This window comes from Leptodactylus fuscus, chromosome 4, assembly GCF_031893055.1.
Source record: "Leptodactylus fuscus isolate aLepFus1 chromosome 4, aLepFus1.hap2, whole genome shotgun sequence".
Taxonomy (NCBI): Eukaryota; Metazoa; Chordata; class Amphibia; order Anura; family Leptodactylidae; genus Leptodactylus; species Leptodactylus fuscus.
Window position 1 is genome coordinate 173,895,667 of NC_134268.1, and position 18,558 is coordinate 173,914,224.

The 18,558-nt window shown below is 41.4% G+C and overlaps 1 protein-coding gene across 2 annotated transcripts in view; it reads left to right on the top strand.

Moving 5' to 3' along the window:
* Nucleotides 1–18,558, top strand: part of TBC1D5 (TBC1 domain family member 5) — a 438,516-nt gene that overhangs the window by 19,298 nt on the left and 400,660 nt on the right. For both annotated transcript variants that reach the window (XM_075271425.1, XM_075271426.1), the window contains exon 2: nt 6,667–6,731. The gene's annotated coding sequence lies outside the window, so the exon portion shown is untranslated. The remainder of the gene's footprint in view (nt 1–6,666; nt 6,732–18,558) is intronic.

Below are 18,558 nucleotides of genomic sequence, written 5' to 3' on the forward strand. Positions count from 1 at the left end.
GTCTGCCCCTTCCCTGAGCTCGAGGACTGTTTTTTTTTTTTTTTTGTTGTTGTTTGTTTTTTTTCCCCCTCCCCACTTGGAATTCAGCCTGGCTGTATATCGGGTATCTGCAGTGCTCCTATTAACCCTTTCCCGACGGAACAGGAGCACTGCAGATCCCCTATATTCAGTAGATCGGGCACTTCAGACACAGGGATACCTAATGTGTATGTGTTACTTTTAAATGTATTCTAGGGAAAGGCGGGATTTACAACTTTTATTTACTTAATTTTTTTATATTTATTAAAGCTTTTTTTTTTTTTCTCACTATTTTATGGGAGATTTTATACATCGCTATTGCGGCTGGTTATAGACCCCTCCTCCAAAAAAAAAAAAAAATTTTTTTTTTTTTTTTTTGCTTGACTGAAGTATAAGCCGAGGGGAGCTTTTTCAACACAAAAACTGTGCTGAAAAATTTGGCTTATACTCGAGTATATACTTAAAGAAAAAAAATAAATAATTTTTTTTAAATATTAAAAGTTCAAATCACCCCCCTTTCCTTAGAACACATAAAAGTACTTAAATACTGTGAAACACATACACATTAGATATCCCTGTGTCCAAAAGTGCTAAATCTCCATTTTTTTTTTGCACTGTTTTACCTCTGATGAAAAGTTTGAGTAAAAAGTGATCAAAGCAATAGCAATACCTCAAAATGGTATAACTAAAAGGTACACCTGGTCTCGCAAACAAAGATGCCCCATGCATCCCTGTACACGGAAGTATAAAAAGTTACAGGTGTCAGAATATGGTGACTTTTAGAAAAAAAACTAAAAATTTGGCACAGTATTGGATTTTTGTTAAGGGGTTAAAATGTAAATAAAACCATATAAATTTGGTATGTTTGGAATCGCACCAAAACACAGAATACAGGTGACATGTCATTTTGGCTGCACAGTGAACGCCTTAAAAACGAAGCCCATAAGAAAGTCGCACAAATACACTTTTTCTTCCAATCCACCCCATTCTGAATTTTTTACCAGTACATTGTACAGAATAATTAATGGCAGCATCATGTAGAAAAAAAATTGTCCTGCAAACATTAAGACATCATATGGCTGAGAGCTGAAAGATCCAAAAATTGTGGGGTATGGAAGGGGGTGAAAAGAAAGAAGTTGAGGAACTTTTTAAAAATGTTGAAAATTGCATTATAATACTTTAAATATCTCATTGCTTTATTTAAAGAGGAGCAGTCATCTCTTCAGACTTGTCATTAGTGAATACTTGTATTAGCTATGATATACAAGTAACAATTTTCTTACAGCTTTGCGAGGTGCCATTCTGTTATTGCTGCAAAAAATGCATAACTGAGGGTGGGTTCACACCTGCGCCCGGTCTCCGCTTTAGCCAATCTGGCGGGTTTCCTTCTTCTGCCCCAAGAAACTGGACAGGGGACAGAAACCCAGCGGACAGTTTTCAAACCCATTCACTTGAATGGGTTTGCAAAATGACCGCCCGTGTGCGTCTTCTGCCTCTCTGTGTCCGGTTAAAAAAAACCCAGTTTTGCCACAAAGTCAGACAAAAAGTCAGTAAAAAAACCCAAAAAAACTGTTTTGCCACGGAGAGGCAGAAGACTCACACGGGCGGTCACTTTGCTAACCCATTCAAGTGAATGGGTTTGAAAATTGAGCGCCGGGTTTCCATCCCCTGTCCAGTTTCTCAGGGCAGAAGATGGAAACCCGCCGTATTGGCTAAAGCGGAGACCGAACACAGGTGTGAACCCACCCTAAAGTGACTGGCGGTCTTGTTATTGTGTCACAAGGGTATATCTCTGCAAAGCCTGTCACTGAATAGTGTTCTACTATGTAGCAACATGCAAAGTTTAGGCTCAGAAATTGATAGTCACTTATACAGTATACAGTTCTTGGAAGAATAACAGGGGAACGGCACTACACAGAGTTCTAAGTATGTTATCTTAAGTGTAAAGTATCTATTAAAGCAGCATGTGTGATTGAAATAGTATATTTGTGTGTATGTATATAGAGTATATACTGTATATTTATATATACATAGAACATATAAGAAAATGTTAGTCATGTACGTAGGAGTAAATTTAGGCAGTAACTAATCTGGTGTGTTATGATGTCTGCTTTTTACATTTTGATGTTGAAGCCCAAATTTCTCTTTTGCTTGTAAACATGTTTTTAATAAGGAAGGAACCTTTAAAAATAGCACAACATGTGCTCCATATTTTTCTAATTCTGACATATGTTGCAAAGTAAGGCAATTGAAGTAACATATTTGGCCTAATTGTAATAATTTAATATTCTAATTAAGCAGATAATGAAACTTTACAATATGGGTTGCATATAACAGAAACATAAAATATGGCCTGCTAAAATGACGTACACCCACCACATGGAATACATTGCTTTAAATTACTGTCTATACATTAAAGGTGTTTGCCCAGAAAAGACATCTCTGGCATATCCGCAGAATGTCTGATAGATGTGTTTCCGTATGGGACTCCTACCAGTCTGTAAATTGAGTCCCCCCCCCCCCTTCTGGGCTCGGTGCTGAGCTTTCTTTGCTGATAGGTAAATCCAGACTGTCAGCAGTGGTCACATTTTACAAAAACAGGCAACATTGTTTCCTTAACCCCCATAGAAGTGATCTACGTTTGGGGTTTCGTCCCTGAACCTGCTTAAAAAACTGTCTGTTTTTTTGGGGTGAAAACCCGGCGGAACCCATTATAGTCTATAATGTTTTGTTTCTGTGGGTAACCCCTTTTTAAGCAGTTTAGCTTTCTGTTTTTTTTCGGGTTCCCAAGTGGAGGTGAAGAACGGAAAGTTGAACGCTAGTGTGAACCTAGCATAAGCTACACTGTTTGCGTGAACTCCCACTCACTTCTACAGCAGATACAGAAGCAGTTATAGCCACAGAGTATTTGTACCTGACCACTGCTCACAGCCTGGATTGGATGTCTTTAGGGATGGGGTAAGGGAAAGCTGGGTGACTGAGCCTGCGGGGTTCGTTTTAAAGATAGCGTAGGTGTTGGTCAGACCTCTAGGACTCAGTATTTTCTAGGTAAACTACATTAAATATGGTCTGTTTCCTTGATCTTGTTCAGTGACCACAATCCTTATACTATTAGGTAGCAAGGGATTCCATCCACAGCACTGTGATGTCGGTGCCCTTTCTGTTCTACAACTTTGAGCAGTGCCATATACAGTAGATCATACCTGCCAATATACTGAGTGACCTCTGCCCACTGTTCCCCTTTAAATTGCCAAGTCTGCAGTGTAGAGGGGTTAATAGATGTACAAATGGTAGAGAGGGGGCTCAGTACATCTACTAATGCTGCATCTACTGAGCCCCCTTCCAGCTACTCATGCATGTACTGAGCTTCCCCCCACCCTCCCAACATCATTCATACATGTCCTGAATCTCCCTTAAGCTGAGGCCCCACATTGAGGAAACACAGCTTTTTTTTTTTTTTTTTTTTTTTTTTTTTTTTTTCCAGTTTTTTGGGCCGAAGACAGGAGTGGATTGAACAGAAGGGAGAAGTAGAAGAACTTTTTATGGAGTTCCCATTCCTTCTGTAGCCATTCTTAGCTTGGGCTCAAAAACCGCAACAAAATCTGCTACAAAAAAAAGCTACATTTCCGCTATGTGGGGCCTCAGCCTTACACACCATTCATGCTTGTTCTGAATCCCTCCCCCCCTTACACACCATTCAAACATGTCCTGAACACCCCCCAACACACACACACACACCATTCATGCATATCCTAACCCCCCCTCTTGCACACCATTCATGCTTGTCCTGAACCCCCCACATAAACACCTGACACCTGGAAAGCAGTGATTGTGTGTCTACTCTAGATAGTGCAGGTGGTTGTGGAGCAGCATCTCACGACTGTCCTGAGATGCAAAGTGAAATTTCTGCTCTACCACTAGGGGCAGTATGACAGCAGTCTGTTCTTGGGCTCACCCGAAATTGCTAACCTATATTAAACAGTTTGTAATTGTTACCTGCAGGAAAGGTTTTTTTTTGTAACTGAAGGATTTAGAGTAATTTAATCTCACAAACAATATATAACCGCTATTATATCGCTCCATCAGCCATTTTTTTCATTTCACAAAGTTCTTTCCTTCCATCTTTTTGCTACACCTTTTCTCACAATTCTTACCCCTAGGCAGTTCCCAGAGTTGTACATTATAGTGTGTGATGTCTGTCTCTCTCTTCCTGTAGTACTATAGCTCCAGCTTTAAATGGCTCTCTCTCCGGATCTAGCGCTGTCATCCCTGTACCATTGTATATGCAACTTCCACTCCTGACTGTGTCTTTCATTGGCGGTATCTCTGGTTGTGTAGCAGCCGGAACTGCAATCCCTATATAACAGTACATTTTTATTGACATTTTTAAACAGAACAAATAGTAACTCTCAAATTTTCATATCGCCAAATATATCACAACTCCGTAGAACAGCTTATGTCCCATAAAAACATGTGTACAAAAAGTGTAACTATTAGCTGGCACATGGGGAAATCTAACAGGGCAATGTAACTCAAACTTGGAGCATAAGAAGTAAAGGGATGAAGGGTAGCAACAGAATACTAGGATGTAAAATAAAAGAAAAAAAGCGCGGTGTACTAGGGTAGGTTGGTTAAGATGGGGAAGGCAGAAGGGGCTAAGCCAAAATTCAGCAAATATATGGCATTATAAGTTTATTAACACCCCAAGTGCTGCAAGAATCTGAAAATGTAAAGTTTTTCGGTGAGTTTACTCAGGTTAATACAGTCCGTTGCTGTCATTCATCTTAGGATGAGAGTGAGAAAACCAGACACCAAGCGTACTAAGTGTAGTACTACACTGCACTGAAATGGAAAAGATTGAGTGATGGAAACAAAGCCACATGGCCTCTCACCTTGTGGGGTTGTGAGTGGCTCACAACACCCCAAATCTCATGTAGATATTGAACTTGTCCTGGTGAGAGTGGCAGCGGTTCAGTCTGAATACTCCGGGAAACACAGTAGACAACAGCAAGGACCAAAGGTCCGTTTCAGAAGATCTGCACTCACTGGCACTGTGGCTGAGACACAGGTTGTTCAGTTCAGTTGTGCAACTTTTATTGGAGTGGTCAATAAACAGTACGGCACAACACGTTTCGGGCTATGAGTAAGCCCTTTAAAAGTGAAGCAGATTCACCAAATAATAGGGCTCGTTCACATCTGCGCCCGGGACTCCATACTGCAGGTTTCTGTTTCCTGCACAAAACAGGGCAGGAGACGGGAACATGCCGGCATCTTTCCAAACCCATTCATTTGTTTGGGTTTGAAAAGTGTCCGGCCGTGAGCGCCGGTGAGCGTTTTATGCTCTTCTTGGCGAAAACGTGTTTTTTTTTTTTTTTTTTTTTTTTTTTTTAATTTAACCGGACACAGAGTTGGACATGCAGTACTCTGTGTCCGGTTTAAAAAAAAAACTGTTTAGCTGCGGCGAGCATAAAACGCTCACCGGCGCTCATGGCCACACTCGACATGACAGGTTTCTGTCTGCAGAAGACTGAAACCTCAGAACGGAGACCAGATGCTGGTGTGAACCCAATTTTCTTGTCTTTACTGTTGTTCTATCTTTCCTCCTCCAAGAAATTTACATTTTAAGCAAAAAAGCTTGCATTTCTGGATCCAATTTTTCAAATATATGATCTGCGATTTATTCATGATGCCCACTTTCAGTATGATGAACGCCAAGAGCTGAGCCGCTTTCTTTGGGACCGGTAACCATAGTGCCTTGGATGCTTTCTGAGGTGCATGAGGGCGCATCCAGCACCCCAGAGCACTGAGGAACGCCTCCCTCCCCTCCCGATAGTACTTGTCCATAGACGAGTACTGGGGAACGGGGGAACCCAACCGTTCCTCACTGCTCAGTGTCACCGCTGGGTGGTAAGGAACGCCCCATCTCACAGTACAGTGTAATAGACGCTACTGTGTGGAAGGGCATTCCTGACTGACTGTCCTGTCAGAAACACCCTTCTGACAGTAAAGAGCTACGGTACCGGCACCGGGGGCAGAGAACGGGAAAGCAGATAGTTTGCTGAATTCAGAGCACTGTCAGCTTTCCAGTGGTGTATATCAGATAATATCTTTTGCAGAATTCATTTTCTATAACCATTGAGTGTTGATACTGTTTTGTCTTTACTGGACAAGACATCATGACTGGGTTTCTAACAAGTGCCAGGACATACAAGTTAAAATATGATGATGTTCATGGCAAAACCCCTTTATTGGGCATCGATATAAAAGTAAGACGACTATTACGTGTCCACTAGACAGTAGAAAGATGAACTAAACTTATCATCCAGGATCAGCCACTGGGGCACATTTCGTTTTAAATTTCCGCCTTCTACATATTATTTTCTATACTTTTCAATGACCTTCTGTTTATCTGGCACGCATCGATTCCTTTTTTTTTTTTTTTATATATATGTATATTGAGTTTACTTTTTAACTGCGACTCAAACCATGTTTCATTTGTTCCTTAGAAATAGTTTTTCATGGTGTAAATTTGCACATTAAGAAAGACTTGAGAGTGTAGATGAAGTGGCTTCCACACCCCGCTCCGCTGAGACGCTTTCAGATTAATTATGACTGGTATAGAACTAAACATGTTTGTGTCTTTCTTAGGGAGAAGGTGGACAGGTTGTGCTTTGGAATCAGCAGGGCCCAGTGGGAGACGTGCAGCTGCCAAGGTAATGTTTCTAAACAAATAGAAAATAAAATAAAAATACTACCATACATCTGTAAAAGTATCATTTGTGGCTAATGGAGACTTTTCGGGGTGTTTGGTAACATCTGTACCATTTACCCTGAGGGAATGTCATAAGATTAAACATTCCACATTGTTAGAGTATTCATAATATGCATATTTATCACTAATGTATCAAAATATCCACAAGAAATAACAGAAAAAAGTTATTTTTTGAGAGTTTTTTTTTTTTTTTTCTAAGACAAATTTTAAGTTGTATTTTGAAAGTTTATTATAGAGAAATGTCTCATTGGGCACATTTTTTTAAAATCCATTTTAGAATATTATTGGAGTTTTCCTCAGTCAGTCATGTTATGTGGTTTAGACGAAGGCAGAATTTCACGATATGGAATCCAGTCGATTCGTATTGAAAAACCTTACCACCGTTCTGCCAAATGCACCATGAACACAAAGCCATGGTTTGAATGGACACCAAAGCCCGGTTCTTATCAATATTTGGGTTTCCGTTTGGAGAGTCCACTTGGGGACCACCTAAACGGAAACCTATACGCATTAAAAAGCGATTACCTGGGAAACCCGCGGAGCCCATAGACTATAATGGGGTCCATGTAGTTTCCAGCTTGCTGTCCACACGAAATGTGCGGAGAGAAAAGTACTGCAAGCAAATTGTACACTTTCTTCATCTCCTCCTTTTTATTGTCATATTTTGTCTCATACCACAGTTAAACCTGAGACCTATATTTTAATAGCCCTCATAACTACTGCTAGTCCGTTCATCTCGGGGGTTGTTGAAGATAGCCTGCTACATGGCTACGTTATCTCCAGCAGTCCCATAGAAAGTAAATGTAATGGCATTGAACATGTATGATTGCCTCTCCTGTTATGCAACTGACATGGGACCTCCATTTTTATGATCAGTGGTGGGACCCCCATATCAGCCTTATAATTCTGTTTTTTAAGACTATGCTTCTACATTCATGGTGATAAACAAATAGTAAATATAAATCTAATAATAATAATAATTTTTATTTATATAGCGCCAACATATTCTGCAGAGCTGCACAATTTGTAGGGTTCAATTACAGACAGAAAGATGCATTACAAAGAAAGTCGTTTCACACAATGGGACTGAGGGCCCTGCTCGCAAGAGCTTACAATCTATGAGGTAGAGGGGGTGACACAAGAGGGAGCAGGGGCGGCATTGCTTATACAGTAGTCAGACACTTTTGTAATAGAGGTGACTGTCATTACACAAACCTAAAACTTTATGAGCCGTCAACAGTCGTGTCCTTTAACATGTGGATGGAGCTTGGACAGATAAAGTTATCCTGAGATGACATCATATCATGTGGGGTAATGTGGGAACGGGGACAGCTTGTCTCTGCAACCACTGCCTTAGGCAGCAGCCAAGTATGGGAACCCTCTGTGGACATCTTCATGCCCTAATAGGACATCCTTATTAAACATTGTTATATATGCATATCCTTGCTATTTTATGTAACAATGTATCCAAACCAAATTTTCTATTTTAAATGTCAAGTATATAAAGTATCTTTTGTACAGTAGCTGTAATGGAGTTACACTTTAAGCGGGGAGGAAACAGTGTACACATTTCTACCTGTTCAGATCAAACCCACATCTCCATATCTGCTTTGGAAATAGTTTTGAAGTGTCCATGCAATACAAAGCAAAAGAAAGGATGTCTTTACAGGTAACCACTTGTAGTTTTCTTTGATACTATTTTCACTTCAAAGTCTTCTCATGTACTGAAGCGACAGCTTTCGAGAACATTACATTCCAACGTAGTCAAAGAAGTCAGCGTCTGCATCTTATCAGTCTGGGATCTTCTATTTCACTTCATCCTTCATAGCATACTTTCATATCATTTTGAAAAAGGAAATGCATATGTCAGGTCAATAGCGAAGGTTTTAACTCAAGTACCTGGAAATGGTGTAATCATAAGTATTCCTATTGCAAAAAATAAGTGTATGTTATCATTTGATTATTATCTTTTATGTAGGCTGAAATATTCTGCAGGGCTGTGTTCATTTGTATTAGATGCGAGTTGGTACCAGGTCTTTGTAACTCACAGCCTTGTAGTTGTCATGGGCTTAAAGGAGTTGTCCACTTTTACTCTTTTTCAGAATGTGCAGCAAACGGCACATCAAATGACTTGCTTGCATAATGTATTGAAAGCATTTGTGCTAATGCCCTGCTTTTAATACCGCCACATGATTGTTTATATCAAGTCTGCCTAGCTGGTTGTGCAGTGCTCAAAGTTTCCTTACTGGGTACTATTTAATCAATACTGCGGATGTATGGGTCCACTCATATGTCCCTTTCTTAATGGCTATGATAGGATGTAATGCCGCACAGACACCTAAGTAGATTGATGTAAACAAGTAGGCAGTACATTTCCGTCACAGGAGTAAGTTGCAATTGCAAAAGCAGTTTATTGTAATGTTTTATCATCAACTCCTCTGCTATCCCTGGTTGTGATTTCACACTTTCAACAATGATCAATATGTCACCATAACAATGCCCAAACATTACATGTCACCTCCAAAATATTTTAAATACATTAAGGCATATGTCTCCCTACCATAAGGTGCATGGCTATCATAGATTTGGGGGACCTGGATGGAGCAGATTTGGGGGCTCATATATGGACCAATTGAGTTGGCATGGCTATAGCAATTTGAGCAAGCATGGATGGTTGACCATTAGTGGCGCATGGAAGCAACAATTGGGAGGAACGGTTGGAGCACTTTTGGAGGTGGACACTGATGCAGAAGGTTGGGGAAGTATGGCTAGAGCAATTTGAGCAAGCTTGGATGGCTGAATTTTTTGGTGGTGTATAGATGCATTACTTTTGGAGGCACCATTGATGCAGAAAGTGGGGGGGGGGCATGGATGTCTGACACTTGTTTGTGCATGGATGCCTCTATTGGGGACACGGATGGAGATTTTTTGGGTGCACATGGGTGATGCAAATGGTGGAGGCATGACTGAAACACTTTTCGGCCACATGTTTGATGCAAATGGGGGGGAGGGGGGGCACACTTTATGAAATAGAGGATGAAATACACTGGCAAGAGCCATTGTCAGACAGCAACAGGCAAAATAGCCAGTGATGACAATGCAACAGAGAAAAAGAACAGTTGTGACCTTCAGATGACATCAGATAAAATCTGAGCAGGAAGAGAGAGATGTTTCTTATGAGAACCTGTAGCGACTGGCCATGTAAAGGAAAAACGCTCTAGAAGAAATGTATAAGAAAAATGTTTGTTTTTGTACTGTTAGCCAGTGGGTAGGAAATATATATATATAAAAAAAAAAAACTACTCGCGAGTCTTCAGTAGGTGATGTAGAAAAAAGATGGTTCGTAACACTCCAATCCTTGAAAACTCTGTACTTTAATTCATCACTTTAAAATGATTATTCACATAACTCGAACAAAGTGACAGTAGGAAAACATAGTTATATTCTGTCATCATTATGAGTTAGCCATTAAAAAAGGTATCACCTACTGAAGACTCGCAAGTTTTTTGTTTTTTTTAGATTTCCTAGAAGAAATGGTCTTCTAGATTTGTATCCGAAGGTCTTAGATTAATAGAACAGAGCACACTTATATGAGAATGTTTGTAAACTTTCCTGAATTCCTATTACCGTATTTTGCGGACTATAAGGCGCACCGGACTATAAGGCGCATTACCCATGAGCGCCTTATAGTCCTGCCTAGGTCCATATATAAGGCGCACCGGACTACAAGGCGCAGCGCTGTCCGGTGCGCCTTATATGATTGAAAGCGGCGGCCGGCAGACTTTGCCGGCGGCCGCTTAACCCCCCGCGTGCCAGCCGCTTCTATTCATTTCAATGGCACGCTTCCATTGAAATGAATGGAAGCGCTCGGCACACGAGGAGTTAAAGGGATTCTACCTTTAAAAGAACTTCCTTCTTGATCACGTCGGAATAATCTCCTTACCTTTTTACCATAGCCAGCGCCGCCTTCTTCCGCAGCTCCGTCTCTGTCTTCTTTGGGCCTCATGGATGACGCATGCGCAGTCGGCTCTAACAGGCTCTCGCAGCCAGAGCCGACTGCGCATGCGTCATCCATGAGGCCCAAAGAAGACGACACGGAAGGCGCGAACACAGCTCAGGGAGAAGGCGGCGCTGGCTATGGGAAAGGTAAGAGACGAATAGTCTTTTAAGGCTATTCCGACGTGGTTAGGGGGAAGAGGTTCTTTTAATGGTAGAATCTAGAGTTGAGCGAGTACTGTTCGGATCGGCTGATCCGAACAGTACTCTCTCATCTCTAGTAGAATCTCTTTAAGCAGCGGCCGCCGGCAAAGTCAGCATGCCGCTTCCATACATTACAATGAGAGCGCGCTATTCAAATAGTTAGAGATGAACGAATACTATTTGAATAGCGCGCTCCCATTGCAATGTATGGAAGCGGCATGGAGACTTTGCCGGCGGCCGCCGCTTAACTCCTCGCGTGCCGCCGCCTCAAGCCTTATATAAGGCGCACCGGACTATAAGGCGCACTTTCGATTTCTGAGGAAATCGAAGTATTTTATGTGCGCCTTATAGTCCGGAAAATACGGTAAGTAAATGTTCAATGAGCTCTGCATTTAATTAATTATACAATATTAATACTTGTACAAGTTAATTATTAATCTTTTTTTTTTTTTTTTTTTTCTCCATAAAGTCAGTCTGTAACTTTCTTCAGACTCCATCTAAAACTGCTCACAATTGCGACTCCACAGCCTTGATTTAACTTGGACTATTAAGTGGAGATGCCCAGGGGACTTTATTGGGACCATTGCTGTTTAACCTGTTTATGAATGATGCAGAAATTGGACTTAATAGTGATTTTCCTGGATTTGAAGATGATTCTAAACTCTGTAGTGTTGCAAATACAGTACAAAATGTCCGATCCCTGCAGAGTGATCTTGCTAAATTGGCTGCAACATGGCAGATGAGGTTCAGTGTTGATAATGTTGATCACACTACTGGGTGAGGCTACAATGGAGACCGTTTTGGGAGTAATTGGTGGTAAAAAAAAAAAAAAAAAGATAGTGTGCAGTGGCAGTCTGCTGCATCTACAGCCTGCAAGATATTGGCATGTATTAGGAAATGCATGTCTTCTGAAAAAAAAATAAAAAATATTGGATATATTGTCCAGTTTTGGGCACTTTTTCATAAAATAGATGTCCGCCAAAGAAAATTCAGAGGAGGACAACCACATATGTACACCCTATGGAAGATCTCTTGCATGAAGATATAATATTACTGCCCTTACTGTATTCCAGACCACATTACACCGATCAACATCATACCTTTTATGTATGTAAAAAAACAACTTTGAAGTGTTATGCAGATAAGGCAGTTGGTGCACTGGGGGCGGGTCTTCAGCACTGCTCTTTCTGCCCTGCCCCCTGCACCACCTATGTGCTGTGGGTTGATCCTCCCACTGCTTATGACATCACTCATCCTACTTGAGCAGCGAGAGCAGTGCTCCTGGGGCTGTGGGGTTCATCACTGTAATGTGCTCTGTAACACCATGGCAGCAGTTGAATATACTAAGGTGAGGTGGTAGACTGTAGAATTGCATTGGAATATCTATAAGACACACTCCCTTTAATATATGTTTATAAGGCTTGTGGACTGGGGTTGTCATTGTGAGCTGACCCCTTTAATATAAAGGTGATACATTGTATTCTTAAATGTAAGACAAGTCATGTCATGACATGTCATGTTTTAAAAAATTGAGATGAGCATAATAACTTTGGTAGCTGAGAAAATAAAGTGGTTTGTTTTAGTCTTGTTGTTTCTAAAATGAAGTTCTTCTGTCCCGTTTAATTATATTCCGGTGGGTTTTTATGACAATGTTATATTCATTTGCAAATATTTTACACTGACACCTAACAGTTTTCCTATCAAGTCTGAATAATAATGAGTAGTGTCAAAAGCTTTGTAGAATGTGGAATATTTTTGTAATATTACCCTATCATCAAGCTGTGAGGGTTTTGTGCAGTGAAAGAATAGGCTTGTACAGCTCTTTGGTGAAGCTACTTAAAGACATAAAAGATTGTGATGGATATATCTGTAGCTGGAATGTCGCAATAAAAACAACTTTCAAGTGAATTGATACTCTGATATTTTATATTATGGCAGGATTAGAACAGACTGCTACATGGAAGAGGAAACACACAACATAGTGGGATCTAGTATGAAACTTAAAGGGATTCTATCATTAGAATCTCTTTTTAAACTAAATACACGTAGGAATAGCCTTAAGAAAGGCTATTCTTTTCTTACCTTTACTATTCTGATCTGCGCTGCCGTTACTGAGCAATATTTTCTTTCTTCCTTATGTAAATGAGTTTTCTTTCAGCACTGGAGGCGTTCCCTTGCACTCAAACAGCACTGGGGACATCTCCAGTGCTGCTTGAAAACTCCAGCGACGGCTTCTGTCTTCTTTTCTACCTCTTCTATCGCGCTCCTCTTCTCCTCATCCAAAAGCACTGACTGCGAATGTCCGTCGGCCATTTTCCTGTGGCCTCCTCTGTCCAGCATAGAAAGGTCTGTTACTGCTAGTAATGGGTTATCAAGTACACCCATATATCCTTAGCAGTGTTTGGAGTAATTTCTAGGTGTCTATGGTTGCTCCTGGCATTCTCTGCCTTTGTTTATTGTTGTTAGCTTTCTGTGTAGCTGCTACACTAACTCCCTCTCACTCAGCCACCCCCTCCTATCTCACTCCATTACCAAACCCTCAGTCTCACTAAACCTAGAGTCTCTCTAAACCTAGCTCCTCCCATCCTCCCTGTTTCACTAAACCTAGACACTCCCACCCTCCCTGTCTCACTAAACCTAGCCTGTCTCATGCTCCCTGTCTCAATAAGACTAGTGATCCCGCCCATTATTAGCCCCTCCCCCGTCTCCCTAGCTAACCTATTCCACCCACTACTAGAAGACAAGGAGGCCATTCCCCAGACGCAGTAAGGCTTGGCAAGTATTGTTGGGGAGAGAAATGATGACGTTCCGTTTAGGAAGCGGTGAAACGGAACGTCACCAGATTATCAGAAAGTCTCCCTGGGGTGGTCACATGACTGCTCCAGGGATATGGGTAATTATAGATCTTTTTTTAATTGAAGTAAATTAGAAGTTGGGTCTGGGGAGGGAGTTTAATTTAGGAGTTAATTATCAGTTTATACTGGACAACCCCTTTAAGGATTTGTTTAATCGTTGATTGACTTCACCCTCTTGACTTCTTGGCATAGAGCAGTGATTTCAATGGATAAATGTCAGGAAGTGCTCCAATAAGCTGTCATCTAAACGTTCTTTTTACATCACATATATTCACAGACCCCTGATGATGTTGTGTAAGTGATAACAATGGAAAGTAAATGTGAACAACTATCTTGTAATTTGCCATTCTGTTAACTGCCTGGCATTAAAGAAGTTTAAAGAGTCCCAAGAGCAAAAGGCCCACTCATCTGTGCAAAAATGTGACATAAATCAACGTACTAACATACTGTTAATTTTGGAAACTGTAGGTATTACCCTATTTTGGCCATACTCATGTGGTCATAGACTTTTTTAGGTTATTTTGGAAGCTGTAACGTTCCAACGCCGGCTTCAGGAGTGAGGGAGCTTCTTACCCACCCCAGTGACCTGAGGAAGGGGCTTGCTTAGCTAAGGAAGCTAGCCAGCCAGTCATTGCCTTCGTACACGTCACTTACACACAGGAAATGGGAGAAATCTCTATGCCACTGTGGCTTGTGGTGGGACATCACAGCTTTCGAGAAAACATCGAAACTTCCTGGACTATGTGAGTGTGGCCGAAAGTGGACATTATGTACCGTACAAAAATGGTAAGAATTGTACATTAGTAAGTAGCGATATGTCGCATTTTAACGCAAATGGCCAGGACTTTTTTTTTTTTTTTCGACAACTTCTTTACTTAATGTGCTGTGATTCCTAAAGTGCCAACCAGTTGTCCAAGTCACTCTTAAGACATTGCCAAGAATATCTCCTGTTCAAAGACTTGAAGGGGCATCTTCAGACTTGGGGTGATGACTGTCATTCCAGGTTCGCACACCCTCCAGGGAAATTAGTTGGGAGAAGTTCCAAAAATAAGCCGGTGCGTCGAGAGGAGCAGAATAATCGTTTTTGTGAGTCTCTGCAAACTCCCCTCACACCCATCTTTAATAAAGCATTGCTTGTAACTATAGGACATCTGTTTAGCTATGAACCAGTTTGTCATTTGAAGAACAGTGTTTTTAGGTAGAAATTGAGCGAGCCAAACACATAAATAAACATATTCATCTGGAATAGGAAAATCTGTTAATTCCACTCCATATACCAGTTGTTAACCGGCCTCACATATGACTGATGGCGGTATACTTTTACATTTATGTGCTTATCCCAAATATTGCAAGGGTCTGAGAAGAAACGGTTAATTCATTTCTTACTGTTTTTCTCCAGTTTATAAGAAAAAAAAAATGCCCAAGAAATATACATTTGGAAGCAAAAGGCATACTTGTAATATCATCAAAGTTTGGATTGTTCTTTCCATATGATTAGAGTTTCTTAAAGCTGAAAAATGTGTTATGCTTTGCAACAAACAGATGCTGCTCTAACAATGCAATACATTATGTACCAAAAATGATCTCTGTTTTAATCATAGATGCTGATTTAATGAGATAAGACTCGCTTACATCAAAAATGGATTTTGGATGTGATTTTAGTTTCGGTATATTTCCTCTACATAATTAATAGAAATATGGTACAAGCAGGCTGGAAAGTGCATTGTTGTATTATTTTTTTGTTCTGCTGTGGATTTAAGATATACTCGAGTTGTTTACAACAGTGTGCACAGCTAATGTGACTTGTGTAACCTCCAAAAAAAAAAAAAAACCGAGACGCCATCATGTACAACTCTACCTGCCTTTGATTTTTTTTTTCAAGCTTCATGCAAACTCCTGTATTAACCTGATGTCTGAACTTGAGTGATGATGGAAAATAATACACAGTGCGAGAGCCCATCCACCAGCGGCAAGGCAAGCTCTTTAGATGGGACCCTATGCTATGAAGACTCACCCCTCTCAAAAATGAATTCAGGGAATGGGTAGATTAGTTTTAGCCGCCCATCTGACTCCCTGCATTACTGAAGTCAGTAGTATAGGGTTCCATCTAAGAGGTTGCCTGGCTTTCTCAATTTAATTGGTGCCTTCTATAAGAACCTCATACAGTATAGATAGATATTGGCGCATCAGAAACCTCCAATATGTTCTCATTAATCTCTGTGAATTTAATTCGAAATTGACCTCAGCCAGCTTTACTCTTATTCTGCATGTACATAACAGTACAACATACGGTAAATCCTCAGCTGTCTGACTACTAACTACACATTCAGGGTCCCTCACTATGAGACACCGGGCCTACTACTCAGTATCTCCACAAACACAGAGGTTGTCACCAACTCGCGTAGTTCTGGCTCCCACAGCTTGTCTTCCCCAGGCAGGGAGTATTATGGGAAGGGGCTTACTTATAGAGCCCCTCCAACTAGCTGAAAATTGACCTCATTAACAGCCTACTTTCCTGAGACTTTTAGTGTAGACGCCGGCACAGGTGAAGCCAGCAGCGGCAGGACCGTTGCTGCTATTCCGCTCCTCCGCCCCCCCCCCCCCCACCTCCCCGGAATATCAGCATCACTCCTGCCGCTGCTGGCTTCACCTGTGCCGGCATCTACACTCCCCGGCATCCGCCTCTCTATTACAGCGGATGCCGGGTCTGTATTGGTGCCCCCCCCCCCCCAAGTGTAAACTACCCCCCTCCAGGCTCGCTCCCCCCTCAGAGCAGGCAGATACATCACTTGACTTATGACCAGATAAGTCAGGGGATGTGTAAAAATGTGCTGTGCTTATGTTAATGGCTTAATCTCCCGCCGAAGGTTTTTACTAAAAGAGTACGTCAGCTGCAAAATCACTTCTATAGTACTTGCTATATGGTATATATGGTGATGTTATTGTCTGACTCGTTTTCTATTATTTAATAGAGCTACTGATCGGACCTTAATAGTAAAAACAAAACAAAAAAAACTTTACACATCCCTACCTGATCCTGCATTTCCAGCAGCAGTAGGTCTAATCTTCTCTACACAGGAACCCCCGACTGACATTGCCAGTGACATCCCATTTTGCGCTGGGTGACCACTGCAGCCAATCATAGGCCTCAGAGGTGATCTCTTCACTATCGGCATTTGACTGATGAGATGTGCCATTTGTGAAGAGGTGACCAGTGAGGCCTGTGATTGGCTACAGTGGTCACGTGGCACAAACAGTGGCTGGAAACAAAGGCCAAAGAGAGGTGAGTAAAGTTTTCATGTTTATGGCCCCCTCAGATGGCCTTATAAATAATAAAGAAATGAATCAGATAAGCCATTTAATAAGATACCACATTTACTTTTGTTTCTTCAGAGTGCCTTATGAAGGAGTGGAAAATCATCTTGTGCAAATTTATCTTGTAGTGCACCGGGATGTTGCAACACTTGCTGGAACACCCATTTTACTATATGTGTACAAAAAGAGATAAACATGGCCCGCACATCCCAACCTTATACATTGATCTAGTGCTTCTCAAATTTTACAATACCAAACATGAGGTTCTTAGTATAAATATTGATCAATGTGCATAAGCCCACTAGCCACTTCACGGCGACCTCTTTATAGTGGGTCCCTACTGTACTTGGCGCGGCGCTGCACAGCAACCGCAACACAGCACCCGCAGGGCGAGCGACCCAGTGGTCCGGCAACACCCCTGCCACCAGACCAAGCCCCCAGGCTCTGGTCCGCGCCGCCCCACGGGTACAGCGCCACAGGAGCAGCAGACACCATGCAGCACCGCACCGTGTGAACAGATCTAAAAAATTCACCCATTTTACTATTTAAACCCCAAGTGCTGCCCCCAAGCAGAAAGATTGACATGCTTGTCTGAAGTCTTGTGCTTGCACTGATACAGAACCTTATTTTGTTCCTCTTACCAGTTAGAGAGGACAAGGGAATACAAGAAATGAGAAGTGCTAGCTGGCACGGCAAGGAAGGGAGATGACCTTCTACCCTCTTTGAGCCTCATAGGATATGTGATAAATGTCTGATCAGTGGGTGTATGAACACTGAGACCCCCAGTGGTCATTTCACGTACCCCAGAGTGCCATGTGTGATTCAATCTGTGATGTACACATTGCTGTCCCGGAAGTCCCATAGAAGTGAGTGAAACAGTGGCGGCACATGTGCACACACTGCTTTCTTCACATGGGGTACTCATGATTGCTGGGGGTCCAATTAGTCAGATACTATCCACAAATAGTATCAGGGGGAAAGTTTTCCATGGAAAAATGCCTTCACACTTTATTTTTAGGTGGCTTGGTGCATCACAAGTTTTACTCGAATGAGGGTTTTAGTCACGAGCATGAATTTTTATACATTTTTCATAAAATGTTGCACATTGATGCAAAACTGCATGAAGACGCCCATAAGTTTAATGTGCTATGAGGTATTTTCACTGTGCCATATAAAATATGTAAAAGAGAGATGTAATATGTTTATTTCCAGGTTTTATTGGTGTACTGTATATTAAAATTGGCCAGACCCTCTGATAGCGAAAGGTTTAAGCTACAAGAGCATTACATCTCCCAGCTCTGACAGCAGGCCCTGGCTGCTTTATACCATTTACAGCCTGTAGTCTGCTGACCTGTAAGGCAAATGTGTGCCATTTCATATTCCTATAAGATCTACATA